At 44.8% G+C, this 17,118-nt stretch overlaps 28 non-coding genes and 5 pseudogenes across 28 annotated transcripts; all 33 read left to right on the top strand.

Moving 5' to 3' along the window:
* The first annotated feature begins 290 nt into the window (after nt 1-290).
* On the top strand, nt 291-409 carry LOC147931520 (5S ribosomal RNA). The gene has a single exon (XR_015576572.1). It is a non-coding gene; the product is annotated as a 5S ribosomal RNA (ribosomal RNA).
* A 389-nt stretch (nt 410-798) lies between these two features.
* Nucleotides 799-917, top strand: LOC147931521 (5S ribosomal RNA). Its single transcript, XR_015575687.1, has one exon. It is a non-coding gene; the product is annotated as a 5S ribosomal RNA (ribosomal RNA).
* A 386-nt stretch (nt 918-1,303) lies between these two features.
* On the top strand, nt 1,304-1,422 carry LOC147931522 (5S ribosomal RNA). Its single transcript, XR_015576573.1, has one exon. It is a non-coding gene; the product is annotated as a 5S ribosomal RNA (ribosomal RNA).
* A 388-nt stretch (nt 1,423-1,810) lies between these two features.
* Nucleotides 1,811-1,929, top strand: LOC147931523 (5S ribosomal RNA). The gene has a single exon (XR_015575689.1). It is a non-coding gene; the product is annotated as a 5S ribosomal RNA (ribosomal RNA).
* Nucleotides 1,930-2,315: 386 nt separating this feature from the next.
* LOC147931524 (5S ribosomal RNA) lies at nt 2,316-2,434 on the top strand. Its single transcript, XR_015576574.1, has one exon. It is a non-coding gene; the product is annotated as a 5S ribosomal RNA (ribosomal RNA).
* A 390-nt stretch (nt 2,435-2,824) lies between these two features.
* Nucleotides 2,825-2,943, top strand: LOC147931525 (5S ribosomal RNA). Its single transcript, XR_015575690.1, has one exon. It is a non-coding gene; the product is annotated as a 5S ribosomal RNA (ribosomal RNA).
* A 386-nt stretch (nt 2,944-3,329) lies between these two features.
* LOC147931526 (5S ribosomal RNA) lies at nt 3,330-3,448 on the top strand. Its single transcript, XR_015576575.1, has one exon. It is a non-coding gene; the product is annotated as a 5S ribosomal RNA (ribosomal RNA).
* A 388-nt stretch (nt 3,449-3,836) lies between these two features.
* LOC147931527 (5S ribosomal RNA) lies at nt 3,837-3,955 on the top strand. The gene has a single exon (XR_015575691.1). It is a non-coding gene; the product is annotated as a 5S ribosomal RNA (ribosomal RNA).
* A 610-nt stretch (nt 3,956-4,565) lies between these two features.
* On the top strand, nt 4,566-4,684 carry LOC147931528 (5S ribosomal RNA). The gene has a single exon (XR_015576576.1). It is a non-coding gene; the product is annotated as a 5S ribosomal RNA (ribosomal RNA).
* A 390-nt stretch (nt 4,685-5,074) lies between these two features.
* Nucleotides 5,075-5,193, top strand: LOC147931529 (5S ribosomal RNA). The gene has a single exon (XR_015576578.1). It is a non-coding gene; the product is annotated as a 5S ribosomal RNA (ribosomal RNA).
* Nucleotides 5,194-5,582: 389 nt separating this feature from the next.
* Nucleotides 5,583-5,701, top strand: LOC147931530 (5S ribosomal RNA). Its single transcript, XR_015576579.1, has one exon. It is a non-coding gene; the product is annotated as a 5S ribosomal RNA (ribosomal RNA).
* A 388-nt stretch (nt 5,702-6,089) lies between these two features.
* LOC147931531 (5S ribosomal RNA) lies at nt 6,090-6,208 on the top strand. The gene has a single exon (XR_015575692.1). It is a non-coding gene; the product is annotated as a 5S ribosomal RNA (ribosomal RNA).
* Nucleotides 6,209-6,594: 386 nt separating this feature from the next.
* LOC147931532 (5S ribosomal RNA) lies at nt 6,595-6,713 on the top strand (annotated as a pseudogene).
* A 389-nt stretch (nt 6,714-7,102) lies between these two features.
* Nucleotides 7,103-7,221, top strand: LOC147931533 (5S ribosomal RNA). The gene has a single exon (XR_015575693.1). It is a non-coding gene; the product is annotated as a 5S ribosomal RNA (ribosomal RNA).
* A 386-nt stretch (nt 7,222-7,607) lies between these two features.
* LOC147931534 (5S ribosomal RNA) lies at nt 7,608-7,726 on the top strand (annotated as a pseudogene).
* Nucleotides 7,727-8,114: 388 nt separating this feature from the next.
* On the top strand, nt 8,115-8,233 carry LOC147931535 (5S ribosomal RNA). Its single transcript, XR_015576580.1, has one exon. It is a non-coding gene; the product is annotated as a 5S ribosomal RNA (ribosomal RNA).
* A 389-nt stretch (nt 8,234-8,622) lies between these two features.
* On the top strand, nt 8,623-8,741 carry LOC147931536 (5S ribosomal RNA). The gene has a single exon (XR_015576581.1). It is a non-coding gene; the product is annotated as a 5S ribosomal RNA (ribosomal RNA).
* Nucleotides 8,742-9,130: 389 nt separating this feature from the next.
* Nucleotides 9,131-9,249, top strand: LOC147931537 (5S ribosomal RNA). The gene has a single exon (XR_015576687.1). It is a non-coding gene; the product is annotated as a 5S ribosomal RNA (ribosomal RNA).
* A 401-nt stretch (nt 9,250-9,650) lies between these two features.
* LOC147931538 (5S ribosomal RNA) lies at nt 9,651-9,769 on the top strand. Its single transcript, XR_015576582.1, has one exon. It is a non-coding gene; the product is annotated as a 5S ribosomal RNA (ribosomal RNA).
* A 389-nt stretch (nt 9,770-10,158) lies between these two features.
* Nucleotides 10,159-10,277, top strand: LOC147931539 (5S ribosomal RNA). The gene has a single exon (XR_015576584.1). It is a non-coding gene; the product is annotated as a 5S ribosomal RNA (ribosomal RNA).
* A 388-nt stretch (nt 10,278-10,665) lies between these two features.
* Nucleotides 10,666-10,784, top strand: LOC147931540 (5S ribosomal RNA). Its single transcript, XR_015575695.1, has one exon. It is a non-coding gene; the product is annotated as a 5S ribosomal RNA (ribosomal RNA).
* Nucleotides 10,785-11,170: 386 nt separating this feature from the next.
* LOC147931541 (5S ribosomal RNA) lies at nt 11,171-11,289 on the top strand (annotated as a pseudogene).
* A 389-nt stretch (nt 11,290-11,678) lies between these two features.
* On the top strand, nt 11,679-11,797 carry LOC147931542 (5S ribosomal RNA). Its single transcript, XR_015575696.1, has one exon. It is a non-coding gene; the product is annotated as a 5S ribosomal RNA (ribosomal RNA).
* Nucleotides 11,798-12,183: 386 nt separating this feature from the next.
* On the top strand, nt 12,184-12,302 carry LOC147931543 (5S ribosomal RNA; annotated as a pseudogene).
* A 388-nt stretch (nt 12,303-12,690) lies between these two features.
* LOC147931544 (5S ribosomal RNA) lies at nt 12,691-12,809 on the top strand. Its single transcript, XR_015576585.1, has one exon. It is a non-coding gene; the product is annotated as a 5S ribosomal RNA (ribosomal RNA).
* A 389-nt stretch (nt 12,810-13,198) lies between these two features.
* On the top strand, nt 13,199-13,317 carry LOC147931545 (5S ribosomal RNA). Its single transcript, XR_015576586.1, has one exon. It is a non-coding gene; the product is annotated as a 5S ribosomal RNA (ribosomal RNA).
* A 389-nt stretch (nt 13,318-13,706) lies between these two features.
* On the top strand, nt 13,707-13,825 carry LOC147931546 (5S ribosomal RNA). The gene has a single exon (XR_015576726.1). It is a non-coding gene; the product is annotated as a 5S ribosomal RNA (ribosomal RNA).
* Nucleotides 13,826-14,227: 402 nt separating this feature from the next.
* LOC147931547 (5S ribosomal RNA) lies at nt 14,228-14,346 on the top strand (annotated as a pseudogene).
* A 388-nt stretch (nt 14,347-14,734) lies between these two features.
* Nucleotides 14,735-14,853, top strand: LOC147931548 (5S ribosomal RNA). The gene has a single exon (XR_015575697.1). It is a non-coding gene; the product is annotated as a 5S ribosomal RNA (ribosomal RNA).
* A 386-nt stretch (nt 14,854-15,239) lies between these two features.
* On the top strand, nt 15,240-15,358 carry LOC147931549 (5S ribosomal RNA). Its single transcript, XR_015575732.1, has one exon. It is a non-coding gene; the product is annotated as a 5S ribosomal RNA (ribosomal RNA).
* A 400-nt stretch (nt 15,359-15,758) lies between these two features.
* On the top strand, nt 15,759-15,877 carry LOC147931550 (5S ribosomal RNA). The gene has a single exon (XR_015576154.1). It is a non-coding gene; the product is annotated as a 5S ribosomal RNA (ribosomal RNA).
* Nucleotides 15,878-16,265: 388 nt separating this feature from the next.
* On the top strand, nt 16,266-16,384 carry LOC147931551 (5S ribosomal RNA). Its single transcript, XR_015575698.1, has one exon. It is a non-coding gene; the product is annotated as a 5S ribosomal RNA (ribosomal RNA).
* Nucleotides 16,385-16,770: 386 nt separating this feature from the next.
* On the top strand, nt 16,771-16,889 carry LOC147931552 (5S ribosomal RNA). Its single transcript, XR_015575699.1, has one exon. It is a non-coding gene; the product is annotated as a 5S ribosomal RNA (ribosomal RNA).
* Nucleotides 16,890-17,118: the final 229 nt, after the last annotated feature.

Raw genomic sequence — 17,118 nt, forward strand, 5'->3', positions numbered from 1 at the left:
CTTTTCGAAAAGCCCCAAGAGATCTTCTGGCAAGGAAATGGGACTTTGTACCATTGGACCATTCTCGAGGGCAGATTTTGACGTTTGAAGGCATTTAAGATGTTTTTTTTTATCCCGACACAATTAGTTACGGCTCCAAAACAGTGTTTGGACATGGTTATCGCTTGTTTTTCAACGTTGGAAGCACGTCCAAGGTGACTAAACCGATCCGCATATCAAGTGGGACCCACATCGAATGATCCATTCAGTTTTCAAAAAAGGATATATGCGATTGCATGGGATATACTAACGTATGCGATCATACAAGCACTAATGCACCGGATCCCATCAGAACTCCGCAGTTAAGCGTGCTTGGGCGAGAGTCGTACTAGGATGGGTGACCTCCCGGGAAATCCTCGTGTTGCATCCCTCCTCCTTTTTTTTTTTTTTTGGTTGTTTCGCAAGACTCTTAGTACATAGAGAACGTCGTAACTTTCAGACCGTGAGGAACCATGCAACCCATAATACCTTTTTGAAAAGCCCCAAGAGAGCTTCTGGCAAGGCAATGGGTCTTCGTGCCATTGGACCATTCTCGAGGGCAGATTTTGACGTTTGAAGGCATTTAAGATGTTTTTTTGTGATCCTGATACAATTAGTTACGGCTCCAAAACAGTGTTTGGACATGGTTATCGCTTGTTTTTCGACGTTGGAAGCATTTCCAAGGTGACTAAACCGGTCCGCATATCAAGTGGGACCCACATCGAATGATCCATTCAGTTTTCAAAAAAGGATATATGCGATTGCATGGGATATACTAACGGATGCGATCATACCAGCACTAATGCACCGGATCCCATCAGAACTCCGCAGTTAAGCGTGCTTGGGCGAGAGTCGTACTAGGATGGGTGACCTCCCGGGAAGTCCTCGTGTTGCATCCCTCCCCCCTTTTTTTTTTTTTGGTTGTTTCGCAAGACTATAGTACATAGAGAACGTCGTAACTTTCAGACCGTGAGGAACCATGCAACCCATAATACCTTTTCGAAAAGCCCCAAGAGATCTTCTGGCAAGGAAATGGGACTTCGTACCATTGGACCATTCTCGAGGGCAGATTTTGACGTTTGAAGGCATTTAAGATGTTTTTTTTTATCCCGACACAATTAGTTACGGCTCCAAAACAGTGTTTGGACATGGTTATCGCTTGTTTTTCAACGTTGGAAGCACGTCCAAGGTGACTAAACCGATCCGCATATCAAGTGGGACCCACATCGAATGATCCATTCAGTTTTCAAAAAAGGATATATGCGATTGTATGGGATATACTAACGTATGCGATCATACAAGCACTAATGCACCGGATCCCATCAGAACTCCGCAGTTAAGCGTGCTTGGGCGAGAGTCGTACTAGGATGGGTGACCTCCCGGGAAATCCTCGTGTTGCATCCCTCCTCCTTTTTTTTTTTTTTTGGTTGTTTCGCAAGACTATAGTACATAGAGAACGTCGTAACTTTCAGACCGTGAGGAACCATGCAACCCATAATACCTTTTTGAAAAGCCCCAAGAGAGCTTCTGGCAAGGAAATGGGACTTCGTACCATTGGACCATTCTCGAGGGCAGATTTTGACGTTTGAAGGCATTTAAGATGTTTTTTTGTTATCCCGACACAATTAGTTACGGCTCCAAAACAGTGTTTGGACATGGTTATCGCTTGTTTTTCGATGTTGGAAGCATTTCCAAGGTGACTAAACCGGTCCGCATATCAAGTGGGACCCACATCGAATGATCCATTCAGTTTTCAAAAAAGGATATATGCGATTGCATGGGATATACTAACGGATGCGATCATACCAGCACTAATGCACCGGATCCCATCAGAACTCCGCAGTTAAGCGTGCTTGGGCGAGAGTCGTACTAGGATGGGTGACCTCCCGGGAAGTCCTCGTGTTGCATCCCTCCCCCTTTTTTTTTTTTTTGGTTGTTTCGCAAGACTATAGTACATAGAGAACGTCGTAACTTTCAGACCGTGAGGAACCATGCAACCCATAATACCTTTTCGAAAAGCCCCAAGAGATCTTCTGGCAAGGAAATGGGACTTTGTACCATTGGACCATTCTCGAGGGCAGATTTTGACGTTTGAAGGCATTTAAGATGTTTTTTTTTATCCCGACACAATTAGTTACGGCTCCAAAACAGTGTTTGGACATGGTTATCGCTTGTTTTTCAACGTTGGAAGCACGTCCAAGGTGACTAAACCGATCCGCATATCAAGTGGGACCCACATCGAATGATCCATTCAGTTTTCAAAAAAGGATATATGCGATTGCATGGGATATACTAACGTATGCGATCATACAAGCACTAATGCACCGGATCCCATCAGAACTCCGCAGTTAAGCGTGCTTGGGCGAGAGTCGTACTAGGATGGGTGACCTCCCGGGAAATCCTCGTGTTGCATCCCTCCTCCTTTTTTTTTTTTTTTTGGTTGTTTCGCAAGACTCTTAGTACATAGAGAACGTCGTAACTTTCAGACCGTGAGGAACCATGCAACCCATAATACCTTTTTGAAAAGCCCCAAGAGAGCTTCTGGCAAGGCAATGGGTCTTCGTGCCATTGGACCATTCTCGAGGGCAGATTTTGACGTTTGAAGGCATTTAAGATGTTTTTTTGTGATCCTGATACAATTAGTTACGGCTCCAAAACAGTGTTTGGACATGGTTATCGCTTGTTTTTCGACGTTGGAAGCATTTCCAAGGTGACTAAACCGGTCCGCATATCAAGTGGGACCCACATCGAATGATCCATTCAGTTTTCAAAAAAGGATATATGCGATTGCATGGGATATACTAACGGATGCGATCATACCAGCACTAATGCACCGGATCCCATCAGAACTCCGCAGTTAAGCGTGCTTGGGCGAGAGTCGTACTAGGATGGGTGACCTCCCGGGAAGTCCTCGTGTTGCATCCCTCCCCCTTTTTTTTTTTTTTGGTTGTTTCGCAAGACTATAGTACATAGAGAACGTCGTAACTTTCAGACCGTGAGGAACCATGCAACCCATAATACCTTTTCGAAAAGCCCCAAGAGATCTTCTGGCAAGGAAATGGGACTTCGTACCATTGGACCATTCTCGAGGGCAGATTTTGACGTTTGAAGGCATTTAAGATGTTTTTTTTTATCCCGACACAATTAGTTACGGCTCCAAAACAGTGTTTGGACATGGTTATCGCTTGTTTTTCAACGTTGGAAGCACGTCCAAGGTGACTAAACCGATCCGCATATCAAGTGGGACCCACATCGAATGATCCATTCAGTTTTCAAAAAAGGATATATGCGATTGTATGGGATATACTAATGTATGCGATCATACAAGCACTAATGCACCGGATCCCATCAGAACTCCGCAGTTAAGCGTGCTTGGGCGAGAGTCGTACTAGGATGGGTGACCTCCCGGGAAATCCTCGTGTTGCATCCCTCCTCCTTTTTTTTTTTTTTTGGTTGTTTCGCAAGACTATAGTACATAGAGAACGTCGTAACTTTCAGACCGTGAGGAACCATGCAACCCATAATACCTTTTTGAAAAGCCCCAAGAGAGCTTCTGGCAAGGAAATGGGACTTCGTACCATTGGACCATTCTCGAGGGCAGATTTTGACGTTTGAAGGCATTTAAGATGTTTTTTTGTTATCCCGACACAATTAGTTACGGCTCCAAAACAGTGTTTGGACATGGTTATCGCTTGTTTTTCGATGTTGGAAGCATTTCCAAGGTGACTAAACCGGTCCGCATATCAAGTGGGACCCACATCGAATGATCCATTCAGTTTTCAAAAAAGGATATATGCGATTGCATGGGATATACTAACGGATGCGATCATACCAGCACTAATGCACCGGATCCCATCAGAACTCCGCAGTTAAGCGTGCTTGGGCGAGAGTCGTACTAGGATGGGTGACCTCCCGGGAAGTCCTCGTGTTGCATCCCTCCCCCTTTTTTTTTTTTTTGGTTGTTTCGCAAGACTATAGTATATAGAGAACGTCGTAACTTTCAGACCGTGAGGAACCATGCAACCCATAATACCTTTTCGAAAAGCCCCAAGAGATCTTCTGGCAAGGGTCGTACTATGTACTCCGCAGTTAAGCGTGCTTGGGCGAGAGTCGTACTAGGATGGGTGACCTCCCGGGAAATCCTCGTGTTGCATCCCTCCTCCTTTTTTTTTTTTTTTTGGTTGTTTCGCAAGACTCTTAGTACATAGAGAACGTCGTAACTTTCAGACCGTGAGGAACCATGCAACCCATAATACCTTTTTGAAAAGCCCCAAGAGAGCTTCTGGCAAGGAAATGGGACTTCGTACCATTGGACCATTCTCGAGGGCAGATTTTGACGTTTGAAGGCATTTAAGATGTTTTTTTGTTATCCCGACACAATTAGTTACGGCTCCAAAACAGTGTTTGGACATGGTTATCGCTTGTTTTTCGATGTTGGAAGCATTTCCAAGGTGACTAAACCGATCCGCATATCAAGTGGGACCCACATCGAATGATCCATTCAGTTTTCAAAAAAGGATATATGCGATTGCATGGGATATACTAACGTATGCGATCATACAAGCACTAATGCACCGGATCCCATCAGAACTCCGCAGTTAAGCGTGCTTGGGCGAGAGTCGTACTAGGATGGGTGACCTCCCGGGAAATCCTCGTGTTGCATCCCTCCTCCTTTTTTTTTTTTTTTTGGTTGTTTCGCAAGACTCTTAGTACATAGAGAACGTCGTAACTTTCAGACCGTGAGGAACCATGCAACCCATAATACCTTTTTGAAAAGCCCCAAGAGAGCTTCTGGCAAGGAAATGGGACTTCGTACCATTGGACCATTCTCGAGGGCAGATTTTGACGTTTGAAGGCATTTAAGATGTTTTTTTGTTATCCCGACACAATTAGTTACGGCTCCAAAACAGTGTTTGGACATGGTTATCGCTTGTTTTTCGATGTTGGAAGCATTTCCAAGGTGACTAAACCGATCCGCATATCAAGTGGGACCCACATCGAATGATCCATTCAGTTTTCAAAAAAGGATATATGCGATTGCATGGGATATACTAACGTATGCGATCATACAAGCACTAATGCACCGGATCCCATCAGAACTCCGCAGTTAAGCGTGCTTGGGCGAGAGTCGTACTAGGATGGGTGACCTCCCGGGAAATCCTCGTGTTGCATCCCTCCTCCTTTTTTTTTTTTTTTTGGTTGTTTCGCAAGACTCTTAGTACATAGAGAACGTCGTAACTTTCAGACCGTGAGGAACCATGCAACCCATAATACCTTTTTGAAAAGCCCCAAGAGAGCTTCTGGCAAGGCAATGGGTCTTCGTGCCATTGGACCATTCTCGAGGGCAGATTTTGACGTTTGAAGGCATTTAAGATGTTTTTTTTTATCCCGACACAATTAGTTACGGCTCCAAAACAGTGTTTGGACATGGTTATCGCTTGTTTTTCAACGTTGGAAGCACGTCCAAGGTGACTAAACCGATCCGCATATCAAGTGGGACCCACATCGAATGATCCATTCAGTTTTCAAAAAAGGATATATGCGATTGCATGGGATATACTAACGTATGCGATCATACAAGCACTAATGCACCGGATCCCATCAGAACTCCGCAGTTAAGCGTGCTTGGGCGAGAGTCGTACTAGGATGGGTGACCTCCCGGGAAATCCTCGTGTTGCATCCCTCCTCCTTTTTTTTTTTTTTTGGTTGTTTCGCAAGACTATAGTACATAGAGAACGTCGTAACTTTCAGACCGTGAGGAACCATGCAACCCATAATACCTTTTTGAAAAGCCCCAAGAGAGCTTCTGGCAAGGAAATGGGACTTCGTACCATTGGACCATTCTCGAGGGCAGATTTTGACGTTTGAAGGCATTTAAGATGTTTTTTTGTTATCCCGACACAATTAGTTACGGCTCCAAAACAGTGTTTGGACATGGTTATCGCTTGTTTTTCGATGTTGGAAGCATTTCCAAGGTGACTAAACCGGTCCGCATATCAAGTGGGACCCACATCGAATGATCCATTCAGTTTTCAAAAAAGGATATATGCGATTGCATGGGATATACTAACGGATGCGATCATACCAGCACTAATGCACCGGATCCCATCAGAACTCCGCAGTTAAGCGTGCTTGGGCGAGAGTCGTACTAGGATGGGTGACCTCCCGGGAAGTCCTCGTGTTGCATCCCTCCCCCTTTTTTTTTTTTTTGGTTGTTTCGCAAGACTATAGTACATAGAGAACGTCGTAACTTTCAGACCGTGAGGAACCATGCAACCCATAATACCTTTTCGAAAAGCCCCAAGAGATCTTCTGGCAAGGAAATGGGACTTCGTACCATTGGACCATTCTCGAGGGCAGATTTTGACGTTTGAAGGCATTTAAGATGTTTTTTTTTATCCCGACACAATTAGTTACGGCTCCAAAACAGTATTTGGACATGGTTATCGCTTGTTTTTCAACGTTGGAAGCACGTCCAAGGTGACTAAACCGATCCGCATATCAAGTGGGACCCACATCGAATGATCCATTCAGTTTTCAAAAAAGGATATATGCGATTGCATGGGATATACTAACGTATGCGATCATACAAGCACTAATGCACCAGATCCCATCAGAACTCCGCAGTTAAGCGTGCTTGGGCGAGAGTCGTACTAGGATGCGTGACCTCCCGGGAAATCCTCGTGTTGCATCCCTCCTCCTTTTTTTTTTTTTTTTGGTTGTTTCGCAAGACTATAGTACATAGAGAACGTCGTAACTTTCAGACCGTGAGGAACCATGCAACCCATAATACCTTTTTGAAAAGCCCCAAGAGAGCTTCTGGCAAGGCAATGGGTCTTCGTACCATTGGACCATTCTCGAGGGCAGATTTTGACGTTTGAAGGCATTTAAGATGTTTTTTTGTGATCCTGATACAATTAGTTACGGCTCCAAAACAGTGTTTGGACATGGTTATCGCTTGTTTTTCGATGTTGGAAGCATTTCCAAGGTGACTAAACCGGTCCGCATATCAAGTGGGACCCACATCGAATGTTCCATTCAGTTTTCAAAAAAGGATATATGCGATTGCATGGGATATACTAACGGATGCGATCATACCAGCACTAATGCACCGGATCCCATCAGAACTCCGCAGTTAAGCGTGCTTGGGCGAGAGTCGTACTAGGATGGGTGACCTCCCGGGAAGTCCTCGTGTTGCATCCCTCCCCCTTTTTTTTTTTTTTGGTTGTTTCGCAAGACTATAGTACATAGAGAACGTCGTAACTTTCAGACCGTGAGGAACCATGCAACCCATAATACCTTTTCGAAAAGCCCCAAGAGATCTTCTGGCAAGGAAATGGGACTTCGTACCATTGGACCATTCTCGAGGGCAGATTTTGACGTTTGAAGGCATTTAAGATGTTTTTTTTTATCCCGACACAATTAGTTACGGCTCCAAAACAGTGTTTGGACATGGTTATCGCTTGTTTTTCAACGTTGGAAGCACGTCCAAGGTGAGTAAACCGATCCGCATATCAAGTGGGACCCACATCGAATGATCCATTCAGTTTTCAAAAAAGGATATATGCGATTGCATGGGATATACTAACGTATGCGATCATACAAGCACTAATGCACCGGATCCCATCAGAACTCCGCAGTTAAGCGTGCTTGGGCGAGAGTCGTACTAGGATGCGTGACCTCCCGGGAAATCCTCGTGTTGCATCCCTCCTCCTTTTTTTTTTTTTTTTGGTTGTTTCGCAAGACTATAGTACATAGAGAACGTCGTAACTTTCAGACCGTGAGGAACCATGCAACCCATAATACCTTTTCGAAAAGCCCCAAGAGATCTTCTGGCAAGGAAATGGGACTTCGTACCATTGGACCATTCTCGAGGGCAGATTTTGACGTTTGAAGGCATTTAAGATGTTTTTTTTTATCCCGACACAATTAGTTACGGCTCCAAAACAGTGTTTGGACATGGTTATCGCTTGTTTTTCAACGTTGGAAGCACGTCCAAGGTGACTAAACCGATCTGCATATCAAGTGGGACCCACATCGAATGATCCATTCAGTTTTCAAAAAAGGATATATGCGATTGCATGGGATATACTAACGTATGCGATCATACAAGCACTAATGCACCGGATCCCATCAGAACTCCGCAGTTAAGCGTGCTTGGGCGAGAGTCGTACTAGGATGGGTGACCTCCCGGGAAATCCTCGTGTTGCATCCCTCCTCCTTTTTTTTTTTTTTTTGGTTGTTTCGCAAGACTATAGTACATAGAGAACGTCGTAACTTTCAGACCGTGAGGAACCACGCAACCCATAATACCTTTTTGAAAAGCCCCAAGAGAGCTTCTGGTAAGGCAATGGGTCTTCGTACCATTGGACCATTCTCGAGGGCAGATTTTGACGTTTGAAGGCAGTTGAGATGTTTTTTTGTGATCCCGACACAATTAGTTACGGCTCCAAAACAGTGTTTGGACATGGTTATCGCTTGTTTTTCAACGTTGGAAGCACGTCCAAGGTGACTAAACCGATCTGCATATCAAGTGGGACCCACATCGAATGATCCATTCAGTTTTCAAAAAAGGATATATGCGATTGCATGGGATATACTAACGTATGCGATCATACAAGCACTAATGCACCGGATCCCATCAGAACTCCGCAGTTAAGCGTGCTTGGGCGAGAGTCGTACTAGGATGGGTGACCTCCCGGGAAATCCTCGTGTTGCATCCCTCCTCCTTTTTTTTTTTTTTTTGGTTGTTTCGCAAGACTATAGTACATAGAGAACGTCGTAACTTTCAGACCGTGAGGAACCACGCAACCCATAATACCTTTTTGAAAAGCCCCAAGAGAGCTTCTGGTAAGGCAATGGGTCTTCGTACCATTGGACCATTCTCGAGGGCAGATTTTGACGTTTGAAGGCAGTTGAGATGTTTTTTTGTGATCCCGACACAATTAGTTACGGCTCCAAAACAGTGTTTGGACATGGTTATCACTTGTTTTTGGACGTTGGAAGCACGTCCAAGGTGACTAAACCGGTCCGCATATCAAGTGGGACCTACATCGAATGATCCATTCAGTTTTCAAAAAAGTATATATGCGATTGCATGGGATATACTAACGGATGCGATCATACCAGCACTAATGCACCGGATCCCATCAGAACTCCGCAGTTAAGCGTGCTTGGGCGAGAGTAGTACTAGGATGGGTGACCTCCCGGGAAGTCCTCGTGTTGCATCCCTCCCTCCCCCCCCCCCCCCCCTTTTTTTTTTTTTGGTTGTTTCGCAAGACTATAGTACATAGAGAACGTCGTAACTTTCAGACCGTGAGGAACCATGCAACCCATAATACCTTTTTGAAAAGCCCCAAGAGAGCTTCTGGCAAGGCAATGGGTCTTTGTACCATTGGACCATTCTCGAGGGCAGATTTTGACGTTTGAGGGCATTTAAGATGTTTTTTTGTTATCCCGACACAATTAGTTACGGCTCCAAAACAGTGTTTGGACATGGTTATCGCTTGTTTTTCGATGTTGGAAGCATTTCCAAGGTGACTAAACCGATCCGCATATCAAGTGGGACCCACATCGAATGATCCATTCAGTTTTCAAAAAAGGATATATGCGATTGCATGGGATATACTAACGTATGCGATCATACAAGCACTAATGCACCGGATCCCATCAGAACTCCGCAGTTAAGCGTGCTTGGGCGAGAGTCGTACTAGGATGGGTGACCTCCCGGGAAATCCTCGTGTTGCATCCCTCCTCCTTTTTTTTTTTTTTTTGGTTGTTTCGCAAGACTCTTAGTACATAGAGAACGTCGTAACTTTCAGACCGTGAGGAACCATGCAACCCATAATACCTTTTTGAAAAGCCCCAAGAGAGCTTCTGGCAAGGCAATGGGTCTTCGTGCCATTGGACCATTCTCGAGGGCAGATTTTGACGTTTGAAGGCATTTAAGATGTTTTTTTTTATCCCGACACAATTAGTTACGGCTCCAAAACAGTGTTTGGACATGGTTATCGCTTGTTTTTCAACGTTGGAAGCACGTCCAAGGTGACTAAACCGATCCGCATATCAAGTGGGACCCACATCGAATGATCCATTCAGTTTTCAAAAAAGGATATATGCGATTGCATGGGATATACTAACGTATGCGATCATACAAGCACTAATGCACCGGATCCCATCAGAACTCCGCAGTTAAGCGTGCTTGGGCGAGAGTCGTACTAGGATGGGTGACCTCCCGGGAAATCCTCGTGTTGCATCCCTCCTCCTTTTTTTTTTTTTTTGGTTGTTTCGCAAGACTATAGTACATAGAGAACGTCGTAACTTTCAGACCGTGAGGAACCATGCAACCCATAATACCTTTTTGAAAAGCCCCAAGAGAGCTTCTGGCAAGGAAATGGGACTTCGTACCATTGGACCATTCTCGAGGGCAGATTTTGACGTTTGAAGGCATTTAAGATGTTTTTTTGTTATCCCGACACAATTAGTTACGGCTCCAAAACAGTGTTTGGACATGGTTATCGCTTGTTTTTCGATGTTGGAAGCATTTCCAAGGTGACTAAACCGGTCCGCATATCAAGTGGGACCCACATCGAATGATCCATTCAGTTTTCAAAAAAGGATATATGCGATTGCATGGGATATACTAACGGATGCGATCATACCAGCACTAATGCACCGGATCCCATCAGAACTCCGCAGTTAAGCGTGCTTGGGCGAGAGTCGTACTAGGATGGGTGACCTCCCGGGAAGTCCTCGTGTTGCATCCCTCCCCCTTTTTTTTTTTTTTGGTTGTTTCGCAAGACTATAGTACATAGAGAACGTCGTAACTTTCAGACCGTGAGGAACCATGCAACCCATAATACCTTTTCGAAAAGCCCCAAGAGATCTTCTGGCAAGGAAATGGGACTTCGTACCATTGGACCATTCTCGAGGGCAGATTTTGACGTTTGAAGGCATTTAAGATGTTTTTTTTTATCCCGACACAATTAGTTACGGCTCCAAAACAGTATTTGGACATGGTTATCGCTTGTTTTTCAACGTTGGAAGCACGTCCAAGGTGACTAAACCGATCCGCATATCAAGTGGGACCCACATCGAATGATCCATTCAGTTTTCAAAAAAGGATATATGCGATTGCATGGGATATACTAACGTATGCGATCATACAAGCACTAATGCACCAGATCCCATCAGAACTCCGCAGTTAAGCGTGCTTGGGCGAGAGTCGTACTAGGATGCGTGACCTCCCGGGAAATCCTCGTGTTGCATCCCTCCTCCTTTTTTTTTTTTTTTTGGTTGTTTCGCAAGACTATAGTACATAGAGAACGTCGTAACTTTCAGACCGTGAGGAACCATGCAACCCATAATACCTTTTTGAAAAGCCCCAAGAGAGCTTCTGGCAAGGCAATGGGTCTTCGTACCATTGGACCATTCTCGAGGGCAGATTTTGACGTTTGAAGGCATTTAAGATGTTTTTTTGTGATCCTGATACAATTAGTTACGGCTCCAAAACAGTGTTTGGACATGGTTATCGCTTGTTTTTCGATGTTGGAAGCATTTCCAAGGTGACTAAACCGGTCCGCATATCAAGTGGGACCCACATCGAATGTTCCATTCAGTTTTCAAAAAAGGATATATGCGATTGCATGGGATATACTAACGGATGCGATCATACCAGCACTAATGCACCGGATCCCATCAGAACTCCGCAGTTAAGCGTGCTTGGGCGAGAGTCGTACTAGGATGGGTGACCTCCCGGGAAGTCCTCGTGTTGCATCCCTCCCCCTTTTTTTTTTTTTTGGTTGTTTCGCAAGACTATAGTACATAGAGAACGTCGTAACTTTCAGACCGTGAGGAACCATGCAACCCATAATACCTTTTCGAAAAGCCCCAAGAGATCTTCTGGCAAGGAAATGGGACTTCGTACCATTGGACCATTCTCGAGGGCAGATTTTGACGTTTGAAGGCATTTAAGATGTTTTTTTTTATCCCGACACAATTAGTTACGGCTCCAAAACAGTGTTTGGACATGGTTATCGCTTGTTTTTCAACGTTGGAAGCACGTCCAAGGTGAGTAAACCGATCCGCATATCAAGTGGGACCCACATCGAATGATCCATTCAGTTTTCAAAAAAGGATATATGCGATTGCATGGGATATACTAACGTATGCGATCATACAAGCACTAATGCACCGGATCCCATCAGAACTCCGCAGTTAAGCGTGCTTGGGCGAGAGTCGTACTAGGATGCGTGACCTCCCGGGAAATCCTCGTGTTGCATCCCTCCTCCTTTTTTTTTTTTTTTTGGTTGTTTCGCAAGACTATAGTACATAGAGAACGTCGTAACTTTCAGACCGTGAGGAACCATGCAACCCATAATACCTTTTCGAAAAGCCCCAAGAGATCTTCTGGCAAGGAAATGGGACTTCGTACCATTGGACCATTCTCGAGGGCAGATTTTGACGTTTGAAGGCATTTAAGATGTTTTTTTTTATCCCGACACAATTAGTTACGGCTCCAAAACAGTGTTTGGACATGGTTATCGCTTGTTTTTCAACGTTGGAAGCACGTCCAAGGTGACTAAACCGATCTGCATATCAAGTGGGACCCACATCGAATGATCCATTCAGTTTTCAAAAAAGGATATATGCGATTGCATGGGATATACTAACGTATGCGATCATACAAGCACTAATGCACCGGATCCCATCAGAACTCCGCAGTTAAGCGTGCTTGGGCGAGAGTCGTACTAGGATGGGTGACCTCCCGGGAAATCCTCGTGTTGCATCCCTCCTCCTTTTTTTTTTTTTTTTGGTTGTTTCGCAAGACTATAGTACATAGAGAACGTCGTAACTTTCAGACCGTGAGGAACCACGCAACCCATAATACCTTTTTGAAAAGCCCCAAGAGAGCTTCTGGTAAGGCAATGGGTCTTCGTACCATTGGACCATTCTCGAGGGCAGATTTTGACGTTTGAAGGCAGTTGAGATGTTTTTTTGTGATCCCGACACAATTAGTTACGGCTCCAAAACAGTGTTTGGACATGGTTATCGCTTGTTTTTCAACGTTGGAAGCACGTCCAAGGTGACTAAACCGATCTGCATATCAAGTGGGACCCACATCGAATGATCCATTCAGTTTTCAAAAAAGGATATATGCGATTGCATGGGATATACTAACGTATGCGATCATACAAGCACTAATGCACCGGATCCCATCAGAACTCCGCAGTTAAGCGTGCTTGGGCGAGAGTCGTACTAGGATGGGTGACCTCCCGGGAAATCCTCGTGTTGCATCCCTCCTCCTTTTTTTTTTTTTTTTGGTTGTTTCGCAAGACTATAGTACATAGAGAACGTCGTAACTTTCAGACCGTGAGGAACCACGCAACCCATAATACCTTTTTGAAAAGCCCCAAGAGAGCTTCTGGTAAGGCAATGGGTCTTCGTACCATTGGACCATTCTCGAGGGCAGATTTTGACGTTTGAAGGCAGTTGAGATGTTTTTTTGTGATCCCGACACAATTAGTTACGGCTCCAAAACAGTGTTTGGACATGGTTATCACTTGTTTTTGGACGTTGGAAGCACGTCCAAGGTGACTAAACCGGTCCGCATATCAAGTGGGACCTACATCGAATGATCCATTCAGTTTTCAAAAAAGTATATATGCGATTGCATGGGATATACTAACGGATGCGATCATACCAGCACTAATGCACCGGATCCCATCAGAACTCCGCAGTTAAGCGTGCTTGGGCGAGAGTAGTACTAGGATGGGTGACCTCCCGGGAAGTCCTCGTGTTGCATCCCTCCCTCCCCCCCCCCCCCCCCCTTTTTTTTTTTTTGGTTGTTTCGCAAGACTATAGTACATAGAGAACGTCGTAACTTTCAGACCGTGAGGAACCATGCAACCCATAATACCTTTTTGAAAAGCCCCAAGAGAGCTTCTGGCAAGGCAATGGGTCTTCGTACCATTGGACCATTCTCGAGGGCAGATTTTGACGTTTGAAGGCATTTAAGATGTTTTTTTGTTATCCCGACACAATTAGTTACGGCTCCAAAACAGTGTTTGGACATGGTTATCGCTTGTTTTTCGATGTTGGAAGCATTTCCAAGGTGACTAAACCGGTCCGCATATCAAGTGGGACCCACATCGAATGATCCATTCAGTTTTCAAAAAAGGATATATGCGATTGCATGGGATATACTAACGGATGCGATCATACAAGCACTAATGCACCGGATCCTATCAGAACTCCGCAGTTAAGCGTGCTTGGGCGAGAGTCGTACTAGGATGGGTGACCTCCCGGGAAATCCTCGTGTTGCATCCCTCCTCCTTTTTTTTTTTTTTTGGTTGTTTCGCAAGACTATAGTACATAGAGAACGTCGTAACTTTCAGACCGTGAGGAACCATGCAACCCATAATACCTTTTTGAAAAGCCCCAAGAGAGGTTCTGGCAAGGCAATGGGTCTTCGTACCATTGGACCATTCTCGAGGGCAGATTTTGACGTTTGAAGGCATTTAAGATGTTTTTTTGTTATCCCGACACAATTAGTTACGGCTCCAAAACAGTGTTTGGACATGGTTATCGCTTGTTTTTCGATGTTGGAAGCATTTCCAAGGTGACTAAACCGGTCCGCATATCAAGTGGGACCCACATCGAATGATCCATTCAGTTTTCAAAAAAGGATATATGCGATTGCATGGGATATACTAACGGATGCGATCATACCAGCACTAATGCACCGGATCCCATCAGAACTCCGCAGTTAAGCGTGCTTGGGCGAGAGTCGTACTAGGATGGGTGACCTCCCGGGAAGTCCTCGTGTTGCATCCCTCCCCCCTTTTTTTTTTTTGGTTGTTTCGCAAGACTATAGTACATAGAGAACGTCGTAACTTTCAGACCGTGAGGAACCATGCAACCCATAATACCTTTTTGAAAAGCCCCAAGAGATCTTCTGGCAAGGAAATGGGACTTCGTACCATTGGACCATTCTCGAGGGCAGATTTTGACGTTTGAAGGCATTTAAGATGTTTTTTTGTTATCCCGACACAATTAGTTACGGCTCCAAAACAGTGTTTGGACATGGTTATCGCTTGTTTTTCGATGTTGGAAGCATTTCCAAGGTGACTAAACCGGTCCGCATATCAAGTGGGACCCACATCGAATGATCCATTCAGTTTTCAAAAAAGGATATATGCGATTGCATGGGATATACTAACGGATGCGATCATACCAGCACTAATGCACCGGATCCCATCAGAACTCCGCAGTTAAGCGAGCTTGGGCGAGAGTAGTACTAGGATGGGTGACCTCCCGGGAAGTCCTCGTGTTGCATCCCTCCCTCCCCCCCCCCCCCCTTTTTTTTTTTTTTGGTTGTTTCGCAAGACTATAGTACATAGAGAACGTCGTAACTTTCAGACCGTGAGGAACCACGCAACCCATAATACCTTTTTGAAAAGCCCCAAGAGAGCTTCTGGTAAGGCAATGGGTCTTCGTACCATTGGACCATTCTCGAGGGCAGATTTTGACGTTTGAAGGCAGTTGAGATGTTTTTTTGTGATCCCGACACAATTAGTTACGGCTCCAAAACAGTGTTTGGACATGGTTATCACTTGTTTTTGGACGTTGGAAGCACGTCCAAGGTGACTAAACCGGTCCGCATATCAAGTGGGACCTACATCGAATGATCCATTCAGTTTTCAAAAAAGTATATATGCGATTGCATGGGATATACTAACGGATGCGATCATACCAGCACTAATGCACCGGATCCTATCAGAACTCCGCAGTTAAGCGTGCTTGGGCGAGAGTCGTACTAGGATGGGTGACCTCCCGGGAAATCCTCGTGTTGCATCCCTCCTCCTTTTTTTTTTTTTTTGGTTGTTTCGCAAGACTATAGTACATAGAGAACGTCGTAACTTTCAGACCGTGAGGAACCATGCAACCCATAATACCTTTTTGAAAAGCCCCAAGAGATCTTCTGGCAAGGAAATGGGACTTCGTACCATTGGACCATTCTCGAGGGCAGATTTTGACGTTTGAAGGCATTTAAGATGTTTTTTTGTTATCCCGACACAATTAGTTACGGCTCCAAAACAGTGTTTGGACATGGTTATCGCTTGTTTTTCGATGTTGGAAGCATTTCCAAGGTGACTAAACCGGTCCGCATATCAAGTGGGACCCACATCGAATGATCCATTCAGTTTTCAAAAAAGGATATATGCGATTGCATGGGATATACTAACGGATGCGATCATACCAGCACTAATGCACCGGATCCCATCAGAACTCCGCAGTTAAGCGTGCTTGGGCGAGAGTCGTACTAGGATGGGTGACCTCCCGGGAAGTCCTCGTGTTGCATCCCTCCCCCCTTTTTTTTTTTTGGTTGTTTCGCAAGACTATAGTACATAGAGAACGTCGTAACTTTCAGACCGTGAGGAACCATGCAACCCATAATACCTTTTTGAAAAGCCCCAAGAGATCTTCTGGCAAGGAAATGGGACTTCGTACCATTGGACCATTCTCGAGGGCAGATTTTGACGTTTGAAGGCATTTAAGATGTTTTTTTGTTATCCCGATACAATTAGTTACGGCTCCAAAACAGTGTTTGGACATGGTTATCGCTTGTTTTTCGATGTTGGAAGCATTTCCAAGGTGACTAAACCGGTCCGCATATCAAGTGGGACCCACATCGAATGATCCATTCAGTTTTCAAAAAAGGATATATGCGATTGCATGGGATATACTAACGGATGCGATCATACCAGCACTAATGCACCGGATCCCATCAGAACTCCGCAGTTAAGCGTGCTTGGGCGAGAGTCGTACTAGGATGGGTGACCTCCCGGGAAGTCCTCGTGTTGCATCCCTCCCCCCTTTTTTTTTTTTGGTTGTTTCGCAAGACTATAGTACATAGAGAACGTCGTAACTTTCAGACCGTGAGGAACCATGCAACCCATAATACCTTTTTGAAAAGCCCCAAGAGATCTTCTGGCAAGGAAATGGGACTTCGTACCATTGGACCATTCTCGAGGGCAGATTTTGACGTTTGAAGGCATTTAAGATGTTTTTTTGTTATCCCGACACAATTAGTTACGG

Source organism: Camelina sativa, chromosome 12 (genome assembly GCF_030686135.1).
Source record: "Camelina sativa cultivar CO46 ecotype springtype chromosome 12, ASM3068613v1".
NCBI lineage: Eukaryota > Viridiplantae > Streptophyta > Magnoliopsida > Brassicales > Brassicaceae > Camelina > Camelina sativa.